The 23,058-nt window shown below is 38.7% G+C and overlaps 1 protein-coding gene and 1 pseudogene across 1 annotated transcript in view; one reads left to right on the top strand and one right to left on the bottom strand.

The window, feature by feature from the left end:
- UBE2E2 (ubiquitin conjugating enzyme E2 E2) overlaps nucleotides 1-23,058 on the bottom strand; it is a 361,055-nt gene that overhangs the window by 115,958 nt on the left and 222,039 nt on the right. The window lies entirely within an intron of this gene.
- Nucleotides 7,787-23,058, top strand: part of LOC134390836 (small ribosomal subunit protein eS1-like) — a 127,264-nt pseudogene continuing 111,992 nt past the window's right edge.

Here is a 23,058-nt window from a genome sequence, read left to right as displayed (position 1 = left end):
TGTCATTTCTTGTTGACATCGGGGCAACATATTCAATGCTCCAAAAACCTGAGCAGCCCAGTTCTAGATTGCCAATTCTCATCCAAGGGGCAACAGGAAGGACTGAATTTTGCTCTTGGACTGATGCTCGACTTACAGTCTTAGAAAGGAACTGTTACACATTCCTTCCTCCTTAGGCCAGACTACCCCTACCCTCTTTTGGGTAGATTTGCTTCATAAATTGGGAGCCACCATCACCTTTGGGCCCGCTTCTGCCAATCTCCAACTAAATGGGAAAGTCACTACCCTAATGGTAACTGTGTCTTTACAAGAGAAATATAAACTTCTAGAGACTGAAACTTTAGACAGCCCAACCCATGAAAAAGGGTTATTGGCTATCTACATGAAAGAAATACCAGGTGTACGGGCAGAGACTAACCCCCCAGGCTTAGCAAAGCACCAAGCCCCCATTGTGGTGCAACTAACTAGTTCTGCCATACCAATCAGGGTAAAGCAGTACCCTATTCCCTTGAGGGCCAGAGAAGGTATAACCCCGCACATAAATAGGCTTATGAAAGAAGGCATTTTAATTCCATGCCAGTCCAACTGGAACACTCTCCTGCTGCGGGTCCAAAAACCTGGTACAGGGGACTTCTGACCTGTGCAGGATCTCAGAGAAGTTAATAAAAGAGTGGAAACTATCCATGCCACTGTTCCAAATCCCTATACTCTCCTCAGTCTCCTGCCACCTGGCCATAAGGTATGTACAGTGTTGGATTTAAAGGATGCCTTTTTCAGCCTACTTTGGCTAGTTCCAGCCAGCTTATCTTCACGTTCAAATGGAATGCCCCTGATGGGAGCTTCTCTGGAGAGCTAACACGGACTTGACTGCCACGGACTTGACTGCCACAAGAATTCAAGAATTCTCCTACGCTGTTTGGCGAGGCTCTCAGCCAGGATTTACAGCCTTACAAGGTAAAATGGGGACCCAAGGTTACACTTTTACAATATGTGGATGACCTGCTCCTCGCTGCTAACTCCTACCAAGATTGCGAGGAGGCAACTAAGGATCTTTTGACAACCTTACAAGGCCTCAGATATTGGGTATCTGCCAAAAAGACTCAATTATGTCTACCATCTGTAACTTATTTAGGATACATCTTGTCAGAGGGGAGATGGAAACTTTCCCCTAAACGAATAGAAGCCATTCTTCAAATACCCCAGCCACTTTCTAAGAGGCAAATTCGGGAATTTCTCGGAGCTGCAGGATACTGCAGACTATGGATTTTAAACTTTGCTGAGAAAGCCCAATCCATGTATAAGGTCATCAAGGGCCCTGGGTAGGGAATAAACTGGACAGAGCAACAACAAAAGGCCTTCAAAAGCCTTAAATCTGCCCTCACCCAGGTCCCAGCATTAGCCCTCCTGGACCTGAATAAGCCATTTTCCCTCTTTGTGGCAGAAAAAAAGGGAATTGCAAAGGGGGTCCTCACCCAAGATTTAGGGCCCTGGAAACGACCAGTTGCCTACTTATCTCATAAGTTAGATCCAGTAGCCTCTGGATGGCCTAAATGCTTAAGGGCAACCACGGCTACTGCCCTCCTTATCAAGGAGGCAAACAAACTAACCAAACAAATTAACCTTAGGGCAAGAGCTCCAAGTAACCTCCCCCCATGGGGTTGAGACTCTATTAAAGACCCCCCCTTGGGAAATGGATCTCAGACGCACACCTGACTTATTATCAAGCCTTGCTGTTAGACCCAACGCGTATTAAATTCCTTCCTGTAACCACTATAAACCCTGCCACATTGCTTTCTGACCCAGACCCAAAGATACCCATACATGACTGCCTGGAGGTACTGTCTACATTCCAAGGGACCTGGCCAGATTTAAAAGACTCTCCTTGGGAAGGAGCAGAACTAACCTTGTTCACAGATGGGAGCAGCTACATGATTGGCAGGGTCTGGTATGCAGGAGCAGCAGTAGTCACTATGGAGGCCGTCATATGGTCACAAGCGTTGGGCCCAGGAACATCAGCACAACGAGCAGAGCTCATTGCCCTTACGAAGGCATTACAGCTGAGCCAAGGGGAAACAGTGAACATCTATATGGACAGCAGGTATGCTTTTGCCACGGCGCATGGACATGGTGCATTATAAAAAGAGAGAGGACTGCTAACATCAGATGGGAAAACCATCAAAAACGTACCAGAGATCCTGGCCCTACTAGAGGCCATCTGGCTCCACGCCAAGGTCGCCATCATCCATTGTAAGGCACACCAACGGGGGAACTCTCCCACAATACTAGGGAATAATTTTGTGGACCAAATCACAAAAGCAGTTGCCTTAAAACCAGTGGGGATCACAACCATAGAGCCTGCTTTACTGGAGCCCCAGCTGTCAGCAAAAGCCAGCTTAGTCAAAAACTGATCTAGAGTGGGCCAAAAAACTTGGGTTAGAGCCCGATCAAGACACTGGATGGATCAAGTTTAAAGATGGGACACTTTGGTTACCAGAGAACTTGGGGGCCCACCTAGTTTTAGATACTCACAAGGTGACCCACTTGGGGAAAACTAAGTTATTTACCTTGTTGAAAAAAATTTTAACTTCAATAATATGCAAAAAGCAATAGAAACTGTCACTCAATGCTGTTTCCCATGTGCACAAGTAAATGCCAAAAACATTGCTAAAAATTGGCAAGGAAATCGACAAAAAGGAGAATATCCTGGAGAACACTGGGAAGTCGACTTCACTGAGGTCGCACCAGGAAGGTATGGATACAAATATTTGCTTGTTTATGTGGATACTTACTCGGGATGGTTTGAAGCTTTCCCAACCAGAACAGAGACAGCTCAGATAGTTGTCAAAAAATTCATATATGAAATTATACCCCGATTTGGCCTCCCCATAAAAATAGCATCAGATAATGGCCCAGCCTTCACAGCCAAAGTTTCCCAGCAAATGGCCCAGAGCCTGGGAATTACTTGGAAATTACACTGTGCTTACAGGCCTCAAAGCTCTGGACAGGTAGAAAGGATGAATAGAACTTTAAAAAAAAATGTTGACAAAACTCCGCTTGGAGACTGGCGAAAACTGAGTGGACTTCCTTCCCTCTGCTCTGTTAAGAATTAGGAATACCCCTTATAGAGAAAATTTTTTTTTTTTTTTTTTTTTTTTTGTCGTTTTTTCGTGACCGGCACTCAGCCAGTGAGTATACCGGTCAGTCCTATATAGGATCCGAACCCGCGGCGGGAGCGTCGCCGCGCTGCCAGCGCAGCACTCTACCAAGTGCGCCACGGCTCGAGAAAATTTTATACCTTTTGAAATATTGTTTGGGCGACCACCACCCCTGTTGCCCAAGCCCATAGCAAAGGAACCCAATACTCAGGGATCCATACTGGGTGAACTCCAAGCACTCCAACAGGTCTTCTCAGAGATCTGAAATAAGCTTGATGTTACTAATGACCCTTCTCCCAAGCAGGAACGGGAAGCCAAAGTGCCCGTTCCCCAGCCTGGGGACCTCAGCACCCCAACAGCAGTGAAAGTCGCTGGAAAGCATGCCTGGATTCATTGGACCCACATAAAGCCTGCGCTGCCCACTGAAGATGTTTCAGGAGACCGATGGACCATTCAACAAACAGACTCACCTTTTAAGATAAGACTTACAAAATGTTCTGGTTAATTGTTTTAAATATTTTGGTTCAAACTTTAAACTATGTCACTGCAAATCCCCATGCTATTTATAATTTTACCTGGGAAGTAACCCAGGTAGGAGATTCATCTCGCCGTGTATTAACTTCTTTTAGCACGACTGGTGTAAACCTAACTACTGTGGCTTTTCCCAGGTCACTTGCCTTTAACCTAACTGATTTATTCCCTACTATACCCCAGCTCCGACTAAGGTTATACTATCAATGGAATGCATGCCCAGGACCCATAAACCAGCCCCATAATTGGCAATGTGGATATGAAAATAGTTTCTATTGTAAAACTTGGGATTGTGTAGAATCAGCAGGTTGGAACCCCCAAACCGCAAAAATGCTCTCATTTCCATCACAAGGGACCCAGTTTACAGCGGACAAACTCCTCGGGCATCCAACTGAGTCAATATCACCTTTACTGCTGCAGCAAGAGCCCACTCCTTAACTGATTGGAAGATGGGCCTAACTTGGGGCATCCAACTTTACAGATCCTTCCTTCGCCCACCCAGGAGGAATTATTAAAATTAGATAAAAATAACATCCTTGGTAAAATCTATGGCTATTGGCCCTAACCAATCGATAATCTCCCCGCTGATTCCACCAAGCCCATTCCCTAGAGTCTCTGCCCCCACTTTCCCAATTACAGTTCTTCCAGCCAATGATTCTGGGACCAAATAGAAAGTATATATAATGTACTAAACACCACCAACCCAAATGTCATCAGCCCTGGATGCTGGATATGCTTGCTAACCTTGCCCTCTTATTATGAAGGAATAGCGGTTTCAGGAAATTATACCATTAAGACAGACATTGATAACTGCTGCTTGCAACATCCAGGTACAGGAACCACCTTAGAACTACTTACAGGAAATGGGACCTGTATAAGAAATTATTCTGCCCATTCCAGACCCTGCCAAACTGTTAATTCCTCCATCGCTTACTCATGCTACTACATACCCCCAAAGAGGAAATGGTGGCCCTGTACAACTGGAATAACCTCATGTGTCCACGGACAAATGCTAAATAAGACTGGAGGGTATTGTGTCCTGGTATTCCTATTTCCCAGAGCTTCTGTTTATGCCTCTGACCAATTTCTCCCCGAGCTCAGTTCGGACCCTTTACATAGGTCCAAAAGGGAGCCTATAACACTTCTCACCATTGCTTCCACTGTAGGCTTAGCTGGGTTAGGGACCGGGGTAGCTGCATTAAGTACCCAAAACTCTGCCTTAGCAGTATTACAACAAACTATGGACCAGGATCTCTGAGAGCTCGAAAATTCTATAACCCTCCTCCAAACTTCCTTGTCTTCCCTTTCCGAGGTAGTCCTACAAAACTGTAGAGGACTTGACCTTCTCTTTCTACAAAAAGGGGGACTCTGTTTGGCATTAAAGGAAGAGTGCTGTGTATATATAGACCATACCGGAGTTGTTAAAGACTTCATGAAAAATTAAGAGAATGCATTGGACAATGGGAACAAGACTGAGCTCAGTCCTCAGGCTGGTTCGAATCCTGGTTCAATTTTTCACCTTGGTTAACTACTCTGGTTTCTAGCCTAGCGGGCCCCATAGTAATTCTCCTCCTACTACTCATGGTGGGCCCCTGCATCCTCAACAAACTTACAAACCTTATAAAGGAGAGAATACAAGCTGTTAAACTCTTAAGCTTATGGTCTCATTATGATCAAATTCCTCTAGAAGATCTAGAGGACCTTAAAGATCTTAACTGGGGTCCAGATATTGATCCGTAAGTAAGGATTTGCTCTCATGGTTAAAAAACCAGTGGGGAATGAAATGATGTTTCTGCTGTTGACAGGACTGGTGCCATTTTAAGAAAGCCCCTCCATTTTGTATAAACTCAGGAGGGAAAAACCCAGGCGGGAAAATGTGGGAGGGGCTGGGAGGAGCCATGCTAACCGCAAAATTAGCTTATGTACTGTTGGCTTGCTTGCACTGGCCAATAACTCCTAGCGCAGTGATCGGGCGATCGAGTTGCTGCGCTTGCAGCTTTAAAAACCGAAAGTAAAAAACGGCTCGGGGCCACACTCTGAATTGGCTGGTGTGGTCCCAGCTGCTGGCAATAAAGTTTTTTTTTTCTTTTCCATATCAGTCTCTGAGAGTGATTTCTCCTGACACCTATAACACATTGGTCTAGGTAAATTTTATGGGGAGGACTTCTAAAGCATAGGCAACAAAAGCAAAAATGGACAAATGGGATTATATCAAACTAAAAAGCATCTGCATAGCAAAGGAAACAAAGAGTGAAGAGGCAACTAGCAGAATGGGAAAAAAATATTTGCAAACTATTCACCAACAAGGGATTAATATCCAGAATATACAAGGAACTTAACAGCAAAAAAACCAGATAATCCAATTAAAAAATGGGCAAATGACCTGAACAGACATTTTACAAAGGAAGACATACAAATGGCCAACAGGTATATGAAAAAATGCTCAATATCACTAACCATCAGGGAAATGCAAATCAAAACCAGCATGAGATGTCATTTTACCCTCGTTAGAATGGCTACTATCAAAAAACACAAAAATAACAAATGCAGGCAAGGATGCAGAGAAAAGCAAACTCATATACACTGTTGGTGGTGGGAACATAAATTAGGAAAGCGATTATGGAAAACAGTATGGAGATTTCTCAAAAAACTAAAAATAGAACTAACATACTCTCCAGCAATCGCACTGCTGCTTATTTATCCAAAGGAAAGGATATTAGCATACCAAAGAGATATCTGCACCCCCATGTTTACTGTAGCACTATTCACAACATCCAAGATATAAAATCTGGGTGTCCATCAACAGTAGAATGGATAAAGAAAATGTGGTAACTATACACAATGGAATACTACTCCACCATAAAAAAAGAATAAAATTCTGTCATTTTCAGCAACATGGATGAGCCTGAAAGATATTAAGTAAAATAAGTCAGGCACAGAAAGATAAATACTGCATGTTCTCATTCATGTTGGGAAGCTAAAAAAAAAAAAAAGAAAGTTGAGTTTTTAGAAGTAGAGATTATAACTGTGGTTAATAGAGGCTGGGAAGAGGAGGGAAGGAGAGGAGGAAGGGGATAGAGTGAGGTTGATTAACAGATACAAAAATCACAAAAGGAAAAATAAGTCTAGTGGTCTACAGCAGAGCTAAGTGTCTATAATTAATAATTTATTGTATGTTCTCAATCGGCTAGAAGAGATGAGTTCAAATGCTCTCATCACAAAGAAAGAATAAATTCTTGTGATGAATATGCTCATCACGCATTGGATACATGTATTGAAATATAACTCTGTACCCCATAAATATGTATAATCAATACATATCAACTAAAAAAGAAAAGAATTTACCAGTCAGCTGGCCACACACACACACACACACACACACACACACACAAAAAAAAAAAAAGAAAAAAAAGACTATATAAACCCAAAACGGTACCTTAATTCAACCATTAAAAGAAATGTGCAGATGCTAGATCCTGGGATATAATTATGAATAAGAGATAGCTGCACCTCCCATGGAGTTTACCATCTTTTGGAGGAAGACAGACAAGTTAGAAGACAACTACAACACACCACGATAAGTGCTATCTATAATAGGAGTAAGCAGGAGTGCTTACGGAAGCAAAGAGAAAAGGCTCCTCATGAGATTTGAGATCTAAAAGATTCAAAGAAGTTATCCAGGAGTAAGAGGAAAGTGGAAAACGGGGGTGGAGAGAGAAGGGTAGGCAGGGAAGAGCACAGGCAAAGCCTAGGAGGCAACAGAAAAGGGGAAGTTTCTTTCAGAAAACTAAAAGTAATGTGTAATATTGGGTAAATGTAATGTACTGTAAATGTAAATGGTGAGGCTGGAGAGGTAAAAGCAGGGCCAGATCAAGAAAGCACCTTTTATGTAGTGCTAATGCAGACTTATCCCAAGGACAGGTTTTAGAACAGATTCTCATTTTAAAAAGATCACTCTGACTACTATGAGGAAGGGGTTGAGGTTGGGGGAATGGGTCAAGTTAGCAGGCTTTACAGAGATCAAGGTATGAGATGATGGTGGCAATGACAGGGGCATGGAAAGAAGTCGATGAATCTCAGAGCCCAGATACAAAAGGAGCATGCTGGATTTGAAGGGCATGTTGGATGTCCAAGTGCAGATGCTAGCCAGGTGTGAAATTCAGGTGAAAGGGCTGTTTTGCGGCGTATTCATAAGCCAACAGCAGCACACAGTGGGTCTTCAGAGCCCCAGGAGTGCTTCAGGTAAGGAGAGAACGAGCAGTGCAAAAAAAAGAGAAGTTAGGAGGGAAGTTCCCCTGAGAAACACTCATTGACATTTAAAGGTGTGAGCAAAAGAAGAGACTGAGAAAGAGTGATCAGCCATAAGGAAATTCAGGGGAATATGGTATCACAGAAACAGAGAGAGGAGCGTACTTGAAAGGGGAGAAGTGGTCAAAAGTGCTGTACACTTCAGAGTGGTGAAGAAAAATATTGAGAAAGCAAGACAAAATAAGGCTACTAGGCCTGTGGATCAAACTGACTCCATTTTCCCTGCAGAAGACACTTTATTACTTTCCTAGTCCTCAATCATGAGACCCCCGGGGTACATGATTACCCCATGGCCCCCCCTGATGAAATAAACTGAGATAAGAGGGGAACAGATATTCTCTGAGTTGCAAAACCCCTCCCCAAGGCTTGTTTACCATAATCATAAAAATTAAGTTACAGATTAACCTTAAGACCCCTTTAGGAATTCTCGCATGCACACAAAGCTTCAAGGTGACTGCTACGATGACCCTCCTGGGGTGATGATGATGAACGCCACCACCATCTTGGACCTACTGAGCAGGTGCAAGGATCAAAGCCTTAACTGAGCATGTGCTCATGATGCAATCAGCAAGAATAGAATGGACCACCTCTAGTGACGCTGGCCTGTACCCCTTAATTCCTTTCCCTATAAAAGACCCTGAACAGCTCCCCTTGGGGGGCTATCTTTACTGTAGCTACCACCCTTATGCATAAGTCTATCTCCTCTTTTAATAAAGTGTTGCTTGCTTGACTGCTGGGTACATTGTTCATTTCTATGACTTTGGGACCCAAGACCCTATTTCGGTAACAAAAGGTCCATCATTTTCAGCAAAATGGAGCTGCTTGTGACTGAGAAGAGGAGTTTAAGTGAAATGTTTGGCATTAGTTATGAGTTAAGGAATGGAAAAAAAAAAAAGAGAGATTGGAGGGACAATGTGTTTCTCTTCTAGAAGTCTGGATGTGAGGGGGCACAAAGGAATGTGAGTTTTAAGGAGGAAGCAAGAGGAAGTGGGATACAAAGTGCACAGGCAGGAGGGCGGATTAAACCATAGACAGCACTGACATCTCTTCTACTGTGACAGGAAGGAAGGACGAAAAAGGAGGAAGATGGAAAACTACAGTTGGTATAACACTATGTTATTATCGCATGTGTGGAAAAAGCGTAGTTTTAGCCTAGACTGCCACCCCAGTTGTGTGACCACGAGTAAGTCTGACCATGTGTAAGTATAAACTCTTCTGGTCTTTAGTTTACTCTTATGAAGATGAGGATGGTGGATTAGGTACCCTCTATAAAGTCCCCTTAAGCAATAAATCCCATAATTATACATTATGTCATAATCCTATTAGGTTTTTGTGACAGAAAATTATCAGAAATGTACTAAAATATTCAGAAATGTATTTACTTGTGTCTGAAATCTGCACAATCCCCTTGGGGAAGAGCACTTTGAACCAAATTTGCATTTTAAAGTGAGAACTAGAATGACTGTGACACAGAAATATTCACTTTGGTCTAGTCTGCCCAAGCATAACAATTAAAGATAGGATTATGCTTCTTTTGACCCCTGGGGATAATCAATAAAGGCCATGTAGATTGGTTTTAAATACTAGAAAGCTACTTAAACATTCAGAAAAAACTAATGTTGTTTCTACAAGAGCATTTGAATAAAATTAAGAACTTTCCTCCACGCTGTTGTTCTTCCCCCCCTTCCATTTTAAATACAACAAAAGTTTATTTCTTCCTCAAGTCATTTTCAATGCACGTTCACCAAGTGGGGAGAAGGCACTCTGCTCCCACATTAATTAACAGACCATATCTCCTTCCATTTAAGTCAGAAGTTTCTACTCTCTTTTGGGTCATGGACTTATGTTTTTAAATGCCTAACAGAAAATGCACAATATTACAAAGGAAACAAATTATATTGAAATACAGTGATCAAAGAATTAAAAAATTTGTTATAGATATGCTTCCTTATTAAATGACAAAATCTCATCTAATCTGGTAGGTCTAATAATTACTGTAATCTTAAAGTAGTAAAGCATAAACATTATTTTTGAGATATGTGTAATAACTGTAAAGGGATTTCTACTGGTGACAAAGAATATTTTGCTGGACCCTTCGCAAGCAGCTGGCCAATCAGTAAAGAGAGTGTGGAGGATAGTGCCTGGTAGTACCCAGTATTTCTGCCACGCCATGTCAGGGCCAGAACTCAGTTACATGGACCTCTACCTAAGCACTAGAAAACAGAATTTCACCAGCTCCTACCCTGATGTCTCTCCAGTTTTTGTTTTTCATTTTCATTGTCTGAAGCTCATTCTCCACTAGATTTCTCAGCAAGGACTCAGGTGAACAATATCCACTTCTTGGAGTGTTCATACTATTTGTCTGCAGTAGTTGTACTTGAAGGGAAGTTTGGTTGAATAGAAAATAAGTGGCTTATGTTTTCTTTCCTCGAATATCTTCAACATGCTACTCCATGGATTTTTCTCCAATCACCTAATTTCTGAGTCTTTTCTAATTTTGATTTATGTTTCTTTCCTGTCCTCTATCATTTAAAAAATACCTTTCAGCTTGTTTTGACGTAATAATTTAGAGTTTTTATCTATTTTGTGGACTTTTGGGGGCATGCTTTCATTGCAGGAACATTATTTTGCCCCTTATTCTATTTCCTATAAAAACTTTGCTTAACAATTTTTATTTAACTCTTAAAAAAAAAAAAGAAGTTTCCTGTACTTTGGGTATAGTCCACATTAGTATTTCTGACTTCGTGATTCTAGAACTCTTTCTTGTTGTTTTTGCAATGTGATTTAAAAAATATAGTCACCCAGTCCTCTGTTCTCCTTGTCCACTTTTTATCTAGACTTTCTCCTTCTTCTCCCCTATTATGCTGTGCTGCTCAGGTGGATACTAATTCAAGCAGCTTTCTTTAGTGACAGCATTTGTTCTGAAAGGGAGCTTTGTTTGCTTGCTTCAAGAGTTTATAAGGCCCAGGCTGCTCCAGCACCATCAAACTGAATAGCTTCTCAGTCCCTCTGTATTCACCTATGAAAGTGAACCTGCAAAAAAACGCCCACCCAGTGGCTGCTCTGTGCCTGGCTTGCTGTGCTTTCCAATGAGTCCTTGCTGGTATTCTGAGGGCTCTCCTCTTCTCAGGGTCCATTAGTCGCCTGAGGGCTCTCCTCTTCTCAGGGTCCATTAGTTGCCCTCTTTCCTTCCATTTGCTTCCTCTCACACAGTTACTGATCCCACATTGATCTTGTAGTAGTTGCTAGTAGTTTGTCTTTGCTTGCTAGTATTTGGGGGTTTGTGGGAATACCTCGTTTTGAGGTAGTTGCTATCTGTAGCTTTTTGATTTTTCATATCTTACTTGCTCTATCTGTTTATATGGAGAGATGGAAGAACAATGCCACTGCTGCCACTGTCTTTCAGGAAACTACTTCCTGAAGCTTATATTTTTAAATTTAAATTAATTGTTGCTCAAGGTCTACTTCAGAATACTAAAAATTGGGGTTATCAGTCATTTTAATGAAAAGGTAGTAAAATCCAGTGATTTTCAAAGTGTGGTCTTTGAAACCACAGATTTATGTATGCATGTCTGAGTACATGAACTTCTGTTTTCCTTTCTTTATCCTAATTCAAACAGAGGAGATTTATTTTCAGATATTGTACTTCCATGAAATATTTTGTTTGAAGAAAGGGTAATATGATTAAAACTGCCTGAACACCACTGTTCAAGGGTCATCCTTTAAAATCAGTACTTAAAACCTAACTGGACTGAAATGACTTTTATAAAACAGATTTGAAAAGACAATTTGGGCCAAGAACTCGAACTCCAAGAATTGGAGTTCAACCAAACAAATTATCTTTATTAAAATAATTCACGATTTTCAAAGGCTTAAGGAGAGACTATATATTTATTACATTGTTCTACATTTCTGTTACGAACAGATTTTACTAGTTTTACTTTTCTCCCATTATTATTTGCTTCCAGAATATCAACTGTGGTATCAAATGTTCTTAACTGTTCCCACTATTTACTTGGAACACATATGAACATTTAAAGTTACACAGACTTAAAATAATCTCGGAAATGATCAAATTAGATTTTTCCACTTTGTCTTATCTACTTAAAATTTCAATTTTCCTTGGAGATGTTGCAAATAAAACGTTTAAAAGAACAACTTTAAAGGAAAAAACCAAACCAGAACAAACCAAAACCCTTAATGTCAGTGTCTGTTGAGGAAGACATGATTCCTCCCTGGTAGGCCAGACATTCTGGCTTATACTTAATATAGCACATACTCATGGAATCAGATCTAATGGAACTGCCTATCAGCCCCCTAGATCAAAGAGATAGGATCTATAACTGTAGGGAAAATAGAATAGTTTTGGGCCGAGCCCGTGGCGCACTCGGTAGAGTGCTGCGCTGGGAGCGCGGCGACGCTCCCGCCGCGGGTTCGGATCCTACATAGGAATGACCGGTGCACTCACTGGCTGAGTGCCGGTCACAAAAAAGACAAAAAAAAAAAAAAAAAAAAAAAAGAAAATAGAATAGTTTGGTCAGGGCCCTTGCCTTGGGTCCAGTTGGGTGTAGTTTTAGCACATCCTTTGTAAGCAAATTGTGTGTGCATATGGAGTTAGTGCGCATGCGTGCCAATGTCTTTTTAGTTTTGTTGCTATTCTTGTGTTCTTGAGAGAGAGAGAGAGAGAGAGGGAGGGAGAGAGGTAGAGAGGAGTTTTAGTGAAGCAGGTGGGCGGGCGTCTGACTCGGATGTCTACCCTGCATGGCCATGATTTCCAACCTATGGCTCCAAGGACCTTTTGGCTGGCTACCTAGCTCATAGACCTGTGTGAAGGGATCCGGTGACCCAGCCTGGTGTATGTAAGGTTTGTGACCCAGCCTGTGAATGGGCTTGAGGGGTCTGGGAGCTCCATACCCAGCCCTAGCTCAACAATTGGCCCAGTCAGTACAGGTAAAAGAGCCCAACAACTTGTGTGGTTGCCTAGCTTCACAATTGGCATAGTCAGGGCAGGATTAAGAGCTAGACAATTGGTGCTGTGAGCAGGATTCTGACATTAGCAGTAGCGCCACAATAACCTTCCTGGGAGCAGAGAACTTTTCATTTCTCTAGATTCCAAGATCCCCAGGAAGCAAGGAGGGCAGTACTTACTATACTGGGATTTCTGGCAAACCAGAAAGGAAAATGGTGGGACACAGCAGCAATAACTCTTTTGAGAACTATAACACACAATTTTAAGACCTACTTGTGGGTTCTAATTTATTAGTTGGGGACCTCTGTATTTTATCACTGGTAAACATGGCCCTCCAGGAAACCTCTTATTACTTTAATGCTCTTAAGTTTTCCAATCTGTGTGATAGATATCCAGCTTCTTTTACCTAAAGATTCAGATGAGTGCCTCTTGAGCCTTGAAACATTTGCCAATATGGCTGCATGCCAGATAAACAACGCAGTATAAACCTTTATTCAGAAACTTGTCAGAAAAGGACCATATTCAAGATGTGTGTGTACAGAAAGGTTGTGAAAATAAAGGAAAAGAAAGTTGGATTTGTGCTTATTTGAGAAATCAAAGAACTTCAAATACAAAAACCTAAACTGGTAATAGATTACAATTTTCTCTTCAATAAGCAGAATCCTTCACTGAAAAATACAGGGCATCAGTGTTACATTCTCTTAGAACATGTATAATATTAAGGAGAAGTCAAACCTGATGTATGTGTGCTAAAATATAGCTCTCCTGCCAGTGAATTGCCTCTCGACACATTCAACTCTGCTTTAAGTTATTACTGAAATATCTGATCATCCTAAGAGTTCAATATACAGAAGTTCTTACTGAGTAGAATGGAAGGTCAAAACCCAGGGGGAAGATGCTGCAGATGTCCACTGGTACTGTTAAATGGTAAAGCCATATGTAAGTAACAAAATATATTTTACTAGTAGCTAATTTAACATATGTATCTATTTTATCTGTATTATATACGTATGATATATGTGTATACATTTCTCTAAACTATGATGTATCAGAATATGTCATACTCATTTTACTTTAGGCCTTCCCATTTTCTCAATGCATCTGATTTGATGTCTTTTTTGTTTTTGGCACTATGTCAGACAATTGTGGCTAATAAGGGAAAAGTATAAGATACAGCCTTCTTTGCTGTTTAAGTATTTATAATTTGGCTGGAGAAATAAGATTTGAATAGAGGAAGCAGAGAAAAAACAACTACTAAACTGTGTGCTATCAATAGGAAGTCCAGAGAAAAGAATAGTAAAGACTGAAATGAAAGGGAAAATGAGATGCAGGACTTGACAAGAAAGATTGCGATGGGGTGGGAAGAATGAATAGCTTGAAAACAGACAAATGCTGAGTAGCAAAATCCAGAATGGTCTATGCGGAGCAAGAGTAAGGAGGCTCTGCAGGGCAAGTTCAAGGAAAGAAGGCTGCCTAGAAGTGAGACTTTGAATGATGGGGATACATGACAATAGTTCATGGAGCAACTACAGATTACCGAAAATAAAACTAATAGCTGCCATCTATTTACTCTGTCCCAATACTGCAATTAACCCTCATAGTATCCCGCATTAATCTTGATTGCAACCCCACGAAGGATTATTAGGCTCATGTTCAGTTTGTGTAACTGAGGATCAGTTGGCCAACTTGCCCAAAGCCACAGAGCAAGTTAGTGGAGGATCAATACTCTAAGTCAGTTGGATACCAAAACCCACATGATTTCTGGCAGTGGTTTCTCAATTGCAATGAACAGATTTAAACAAAAAACTTTCCCAAAGCATAATCTTAGGCCTTCAACTTAAGTTATTTTCAAACACAACCACAAAGGGAAAAACACACTTGAAAGATCAAAAGCCAAGCCAAGAAAAGAAAAGCTTTAAGTCTGAGGATTCTCATGCAGCCAAATTAAAAACACATAAACACATGTATAAAGTATAAAGTATATGATCAATATACTGATCAATAGTTACTTTGAAATCCTAATGCAGCATACATTTAACAGAGCACTTACATATTCCTTGTGGCAAACTTTACTTACTGAACACCTAATTTTTGGGGGGAAAAACAGCTTTCAAGTTTTATCTCAGACTTTTCCATTGTGAGAAATCTCATTTAAATTGCCAAGAAAAATAACTGTTTTGCATTCATTTTGCAAACACATCTTAGTAAACTCTATGGAGCCTCTTCCACTGTGAAGGAGCTGGCAAATAAATACACTGTTTTAAGAGAAATAAGGAAACAGGACTCTGGGATTAATTGCTATTTTGAATCAGGACAAAACATTCTGTAATGAGGTCTCTATAACACAAAGAATAACTGATCTGAAGTTTTACAGACTGTCACAAAGGAAGATCATCAAGACTCTTATACAGGACAATGCACTGCAGACAACTGGCTGTGAGATAACTGTGCATATTATTGACCAATGTTTCCCACATTTCACATATGTAGCTGCACATACAGGTACTAACTGTAGCAGTCCTCATTCAATATTTTCTTTAACTTTTTTTAAAGAGCAAAATACCTATTTAAGTCCTTTTCTCAAAATAAAATACTTAGTTTAACCACAACTAAAAAAGTCATGACTTGATGTACTATACACTTTTCCTAACATAAATTAAAATTAATATATGTAATTATAAATTTTAGCAATATTTATTTTGTACTGCAAGTAATCATTCTGCATGTCTGGTGGTAAAGCACCACACTTCGGACGATGCCTTTATAGGTGGTCTCCTAATTAGGAATAATTTAAAAACATTTCTCAATAATTGTGTTAATTGTTAGGGGAACCTACCCAACTCTAAAGAATGTGTATCTATGCTCCTAAATATATACTACTGCTCTGAGGTTAGAGACTTAGTCACACAAATTCTGTAAAAATGTGAGGCATTACTACATAATCCTCAGTTACAGTTAAATGAATACATTTTTCCTTTGCTATCTGCTATTCAGGAGGGCTTTTGTGGGCATTCAATTAAAATGGCTTAAATAATTATTTAACTATGTCATGATACTTATCATTAGTTAAGGAAAAAAGTAAGTTGTGCATAAGTTGGGATGCTGAAGGGTGAGTGGGATTTGGAGATGCAGAGAGTTGTGCAGACCTGGCCTGGGGAGCAACAAAAGTGAAGGAGTTAGCAGCTCCCATCTGTCAGTATTACTTTTCTGGCTAAAGAATTTCCCACTTGGTCACTGTATAACTACTGGTGGTCTTGGAGAAGCCAAAGCGTCACCTACTTTCATCTTAAAGATGAAGGAAGTCAATAAATGTTAGCTATCAGTTACATGAAGCAGCATCCCTTTGAATGAGACAAAATTACGATGAAAATTCGAGTGTCAATGAAAGCTCAGGTTACAATATGCTTGCTTTTCAAAGGATGTTAGGTAAATGATCTTCCAAGATATGGAAGTGAAGTTGTAATCTAGAGTCTACACTACTAATTTTATCATTTATATTTAAGACTTCACATATATTTGAAAAACACTTGGTAATTAATAAAGCACTTTTTCATATATTATTTCATTTGATTGTCACCACAAACCCTAAGTAAGCAGTACAAGTATTCACATTTTGTAGATGAGGAAACTGAAGTTCAGAAAGGTTATTTAATTATGCCATAATTATAGTAACTGGAGCAGTGCTTTCTCACTAGACCAACTCTGCCTCTCAAAACTATTTGTTTCATATTTTAAGATAAATAAATAGATACTGCATAATTAAATTTTGATTTAAGGTCATTGTTAATTTGTTTTGCTTCAGATTTAAGTAGAGCTTACACAGTATATTCTAGCACAGTAAAATAAAATTTCTAAATGAATTCTTAGAGTATAGTTTTCTACATTCTTCCCCCCACCACCTGCCATGTTTATTAGGTTCTAGAATAGTATCCTGTTCGGAAGGCCCTAAAAATAAATCTAAAAATTTATGTCGATAGTTGATGTTATTCAGATGCTAAATAGACATCCTTTCTAGATTGGTTTACTGCTCTACAGAGGAGTTATTCCAGGGCACTGCAATTACATTACAGTTAACTAAGGTAGTTACATGCAAGATAAGATACTGGCTTTATTTTGTCTCCTTGGAGAAGGAAGACATTTAAATAATGAATTGAACAGCCAATCTACTATATATGATATAAAATATTTTGACAATATAGTATCATTGATTTTAGAGGTCAGTTTCTGGCTTACCTTTCAAAGACTGTTGTCGTTACTATTACACATACTATTCACTTGTACTGTTACCAGGCTAAGCTCCTCTGCCAGAGTTGATTTTCTGCTTAATGTAAGCAAGGAATTTATGACCATTAGAGGTGCAAAACAGACAAACCAGTGATATGCAAACATGATATTTTGAAATGAAGCTCAATATCACAATTTATATGTTCTGTACATTTTAATTTATCAAATACTTTATGATCTTTAACATATTAAATTGGCTTAATGAAAGTGGCTAGGATTAATTTCTCTAATTCTTTAGAGTTCAAAACTGAGGATTCATGCTATTTTACCATAAGTGACAATCACGAAGCATGAATAGAATTTAGAAGTGTACTGAAATAAACTTAAAATGGGTTCAATCTGAAACATACTTAATGAGGAAGCCAACGGTTACTATATTACACTGGGTAGTAATTAAGAAGAAAAAATAAGTAGTTTATGTGCTATTTTTAAAAAGCCAGCCAAATGTTTTAGAGAAACAACGGAGAAAGGAGACGGTAATATCAAATGAAGAAGTTACTTTGAGGTCCTCTCTGTAGACTTCTGGCACCTGGGGACCCAGGAGGCAAGGCCATTTCAAGTCAATGGCAAGATGGTCCCATGGCCTAAATATTCCATAAGACCTGGGGTGATGGTTATGACTACTCCTTTTTACTAGGAGTCAACATATTATAGAAATGGAATCATGGATTTCTCATTGCTTACAGTAAGGCAATATTTTCTTTGATGTGAGAAGTTTAATTGATTTGGGTATTGATGTTACAGGCTAATATTTCCCTTTCTAATTCCAAGTTGCCTAAAATTGTACCAATTCATATGATTTAAGCAGAAAACATTCCTAGGGTGGTTTGGTTTAGTTGATTATCACATTTTTTCTCCTAACACCCTTACTAGACTATACACTGAAGGAATTAAAATTTTAAGGGGAAAAAGAACAGAGATAATTTTGAGCAAGAGGCACTTGTAAGAAAAGGAAGGTCTTTCATTAATGCAACATTTAGCAAATGTAGCATTTACTTAGCCAGTTCTAGGTGTGATAATGAGGTCTCCTCCCTAGGCCTTATCTAACTTGTAATATGAATATTTTAATACCACTGCTGCTAACACTTCTACAGTACCTACTATATGGTAGGCACTACTATATGCTGCACTTTACATCCCAATTGGGATGGGGTACTATTACACACCATTCCAATTTTACAGACAAGGAAACTGAGGTACAGAGAGGTTAAGTGACTTGCCCAAGATCACACTGCTAAATGGCTCCAGAATCCCTGACGGTAAGTTACCCTAGGCTGTAAGAAAAACCCTCTTCTGTCAGATGTAGAGGATAATCAGAAGTATAAGAGGTAATTAGAGATGCAAAAGATGAGGAGGAAGGGCATCAAAAGCAATTTCTTCACATTGAAATTTGTCCTAGAATTGGTCTGGTCCCTTCCTTAACCAGCAAGTGCCCAGGTGTCACTTAACTCCTGTCCTGTCTCTAATCCCACTTCCTTCTCTCTGCCTAGACTGCTGCCTAGCAAAGAGGAGTAGGGAAAGGACTGTGAAAGTTCCCCGAGTAGAGGTGGAGAAATGAGGATTCATGTTTGGCCATGCATAGTTAAACAAAAGGTGTACGTAGCTGTATTTTTTCATCACATATTACCACACACCTATGTAAACCGATAAAAACTATTAATGGAGGACAAAGTAGAGATTCACTGGGTTTTTAAAATAAATTTAATTATTTCTGAAATCTGTTCCAACATAATGAGAATTGGCATTTTTAAGCTCCTCACAAGTGTCCTGCACAAGACTGGCAACTTGAAAGTAGTACTTCACTTTCAAAATGGTAACAGATAGTTCTTGATACTAGCTGCACACTGATAACAAAGGCATATATTCATATACAATTCTTAACAATATTAAGAATAAGCAGCAAATAAAGTATGGAAAGTGTTAGACAATGAAGACATCAAGTTAAAATTAATACAATATAATGGCAGCATCAGGGAGACATTTTTGAATTATGCTGTATAACAATAAAATATTTCATACTGAATGATGCTAATCTTGTATTATTAAAAATAAAAAATATGTTACAATGTATTCCAAATAAATTCCATAGTGGGATATTTATGACAAATCACTTCAGCTCACTCCCAAGTTTACAACAGAACCAGAACTGGATGGAATTGTTTGTTATAATGTCAGAAAACCCTATACAGTAGATGAAAATCACATTTAATACAAATGTCACATCATATAGTCATATTACTTTTGAAATAACAGTTCTACTGTAGCAGTTTGAATTTTCAGAACATGCAATGTAACCAAGATGTTTCAAGCTGAATATGTTAACTTCATATTCAAAGTGTAACAAATATGCAGTAGCATAATCATGAGTAATAGACTGTATTCATATAATACCAGAGATATCTGTCTTGTAGATTTGATTTAAAAAATGAGCTTTTGTGGCTTATTACAGCAACTAAAATATAATATAAATAAAAGTCATGGTATTTCATCTACATTTTTAAAAAAACCTTTAAAAAGGAAATCATACTAATGGTAAATAGAAAATTGCTAAGAGTACTATGGTCTATGAGTAGGTGCCCATTTCAATGATTTGACTATTATGAACTTATAATTTTGTAATATCAATAAATAAAAATTCTTATTTATTTTTTCAAATATCTTTGAGTCGAGAGTCAAAAACAGGATTCCTCTATCACACTGCAGAACGGCTCTAAGATCAGATATTCATTTATTGGTCAGTTTCAATTTAATAAACTAAAGACAATGTTTGAATAAAAGTTACTTAGAAAACTTCACGCAAGAGCTTGGCTGAGTGTGGCAAAATGGACCATGCACAGTATTAATAAAACACTTGCTTTGTGGCTGCCTCCTAGATACTATCACTATCTACTTGTGGGTTTGGGGTTACATTAAAGTAGTGGTGTTTTATTTATATGGGATCACCTAAGTTATGGTTGATAACCTTGAAATTGTTTCTATGTAGACTAACAGACAGCATAGTGCTGTGGAAATACATGAAATTTAGTGCTTGTACACTGGAGTTCTCTCTTTCCACTAATCACTGCCGTGGAAGCCTCAGTTTTGTTACCTATAAAATGGAAATAACAAAACCTATATTACTGATTTTCTGTGGAAATTAAAAGTATTTTGTTTTAAGAAAGTATTGTAAGAATTCCTAATACCTAAAACAGTTGGCGATGTTCCTGCATGGCCAAAAGAGGAATGAAATGTAATGATTTCTTGAAATCAACATAATAACTTATTTATAAACATTTAATTTTGTCCATGCTTTTGCTTCTCCTTGTTATGTCCTTCATCACTTTCAATTCCTACAGCATTAGCATGTCCAAACCTTTACTATCCCTTAAGATCAAACTCAAAATCCACCTCCTCTAGGAACACTCCATGACAACCCAGATGGAAATAATCTCTCCTTTCTGTAATTACCAAAGAACTCAAGAGTATGCTCATTGAGTCTATATCTTCTATCTTATAAATATTTTATCTACATATTTTATCTCCTCTAATTATATATCAATTACACTGTACCTGTTACTACTGCTCCTATCTACAGAGGGCTTATTATACACCAGAAATCATGCTAAGAGCCTTACATATAACCCGTAAGGTAGATACCATTAACATTTTACAGATGAAGAAACTGAGAACAGAGGTGGTAGAGCCAGGATTTGAGCCTGAGTACTAAGCTATATCACCTCTGTAATAAGCATTCTATATGGCAGGCCAAAAAGGCATGATTTCCACATGGTCACCGAGGTAGCAGTGATTTACCAGAGACATGAACCAGGTCTTCTGAATGCAACTCCAGTGTTTTCCGAAATGTTTTATCGTGTTCTTTGGCTTTCCCACCAACTCCAACTATGTGCAAGAGGCCCTCCGAGTGGCAGCTCAATGGCCCAACCAGTCACATCTGGTCCAAATAATAAAAACAACTCGGGAAGTGTCATATATTGTGTTGCTGCTATCACTTAACCTCCCTGCCAGGGATTCTTCATCTGGAAAATCAAGATAAGCACTTAACCCCTACCCAAACACAGGATTTGAAATTGAGGGGAATAATAAAAAAACCTTTTAGTTATTCAGAAGAAAATTATTTGGCACAAAGTAAATTTTGTGTTTTTTCTTTCTCTTTTCAAAATTTAAATTTAACACACACACAAATATTTGAACTCATTATATAAAAAGTATGCTGAGAAAAGGGGGCTTTATTCTGGCCTGTCATTTTACTGATCATAAGAATTCTAAGGAATATGCAATTAAGACAGGCAAAATAGCTCTCTACACCAGCTGGTGGACCTTCTCCAGAAACTTCCCTAACAACTTAATATGGCCCGAGGCATGAATAATTTGCTCACATGCTGAGTTTGTATGGCAGACCTCAGAGCAATAGATGGGTTATTGCAGAGGTCCTGGGGTGTTTATATAGTTCCTCTACTGTACAACAGTATTTGCTTTTTTTCCTCTTCATATTTTGGGTAGTTTAAAAATTGTTTCATAATAGTATCTGCATTTGTAAAAACGTTATGGTTCTTTTACTACTCAATTATTTTCTTATAATTAGAAGTTGTATAAGAGCTAAAAGTTATCAATTAAGCAGCTTTTAATGACTTTTGAACTAATTTTGGGTGTAATTAAGGTTTTGCTTTTAGTATCTCTCATCTCTAGCTTTGTCAATGAGAAGAATGCTTACAGGAAAAAAAATTCATTTTGTTCTACTAGCTACAAAATAAGTGAATGATGAAAAATAAATTTTAAAAACAATACTCTTAGGAGCCAAAGGATGATTGCTTATAGAATTTTTCATGAGAAAATTTGCTTATAAAAAAAAATTTGGCAGGCTTTGAAAACATAATAGAGGTCAATAACTGTCAATAAACACAGAAGAGTTGTGTTTAGTTTAAATGTGTGTGGCCAAATAAGGCAGAAAATTGAATCCAAACAGTGATCTAGCTCAAACCACCATTTGCAAAAAATGAAATAGAATCTGAATTATCAAATCAAAATGTATATAAAATAAGGGCTGGCTGGTTACTGGGTTGATTACAGCACAGTGTTAGAACACCAAGGTCAAGGGTTTGGATTCTCATATCTGCCAGCTTCCATAAAAACCAAAAAAACCAAAACAAAAAATAAAGTTCCTTAAAATGTACATAAAATAAGTATGCAAGTCATATTACCTTACTTTCAGATTTACTGACATTTACTTTACATGTTTGGTAGATACAAAGGGCATTTCTATTGACAGATAGTTGAATTGCTTAATTATAGCTCTGTTGATAGTTCTGCTCCATCTACTTACATTGCATGCTGGGAAACCTAAACTTTCCAGGTTTCAGAAAGAGGAGAGAGCTAAACCTGCATTAAGCTGTTCTTGTCATACAAAATCGTAGGCTAGGCAGGAAGATGAGACAATCTTAATAAGTTCTCCCATTGCTTAGGGATCAAGTTCCACACTTGGCGTCAATGACTGCTCAGGATCTCTGACACACCCAGAAAGAAGAGAAACATGCAGCAAAATGTAAGCCAAACAGACAAAAAAAGTTTCTAATATTTTCTGTGCAAGATCAGAATTTAAGTTCAGCTTCAGGTGAATTAGTAGTACACTGTACAACAACTTACAGGGAAGTAGATTTTTATTTTAGTGTTTGCATTTGTACTCATATACTATTAAAAATTTTAGCATCTTAAGACTTTCACTTAGTTCAAATGTAGCTCTAAAAGAGTTGTTATTCCAGGTGCATTTACACAGTATTATTTCTCATATAAGCATACCAAGACATCACCCACAGA

This window comes from Cynocephalus volans, chromosome 11, assembly GCF_027409185.1.
Source record: "Cynocephalus volans isolate mCynVol1 chromosome 11, mCynVol1.pri, whole genome shotgun sequence".
Lineage (NCBI taxonomy): Eukaryota > Metazoa > Chordata > Mammalia > Dermoptera > Cynocephalidae > Cynocephalus > Cynocephalus volans.
The sequence above is the reverse complement of the archived record's forward strand: the minus strand, read 5'-3'. Positions and strand labels throughout refer to the sequence as shown.